At 41.7% G+C, this 211-nt stretch overlaps 1 pseudogene; it reads right to left on the bottom strand.

Annotated features, from left to right (window-relative positions):
• Positions 1–3: 3 nt before the first annotated feature.
• LOC145719253 (small nuclear ribonucleoprotein G pseudogene) lies at positions 4–205 on the bottom strand (annotated as a pseudogene).
• Between the last annotated feature and the right edge of the window lie 6 nt (positions 206–211).

A 211-nucleotide genomic window follows, 5' to 3' on the forward strand; every position in this document is an offset into this window, starting at 1 on the left:
GATGATACTATTTCCTCGTATTACCACCATTCCAATATTGTTCTGTTGCCCACTAGTTGCCATCTCCACACATTCATCTATCACAAGATTCATAAACGGATCGAACCCCCGCAATATTCCTTGGACATGCCTGCCACCATTTAATTTCAATGACAATTTCTTGTCCATAAATTTTTTCAACTCGGGAGGGTGAGCTTTGCTCATGGTGTCC

The sequence above is a fragment of the Leptonychotes weddellii genome, unplaced genomic scaffold, assembly GCF_054177405.1.
Source record: "Leptonychotes weddellii isolate Sample4059 unplaced genomic scaffold, ASM5417740v2 HiC_scaffold_358128, whole genome shotgun sequence".
NCBI lineage: Eukaryota > Metazoa > Chordata > Mammalia > Carnivora > Phocidae > Leptonychotes > Leptonychotes weddellii.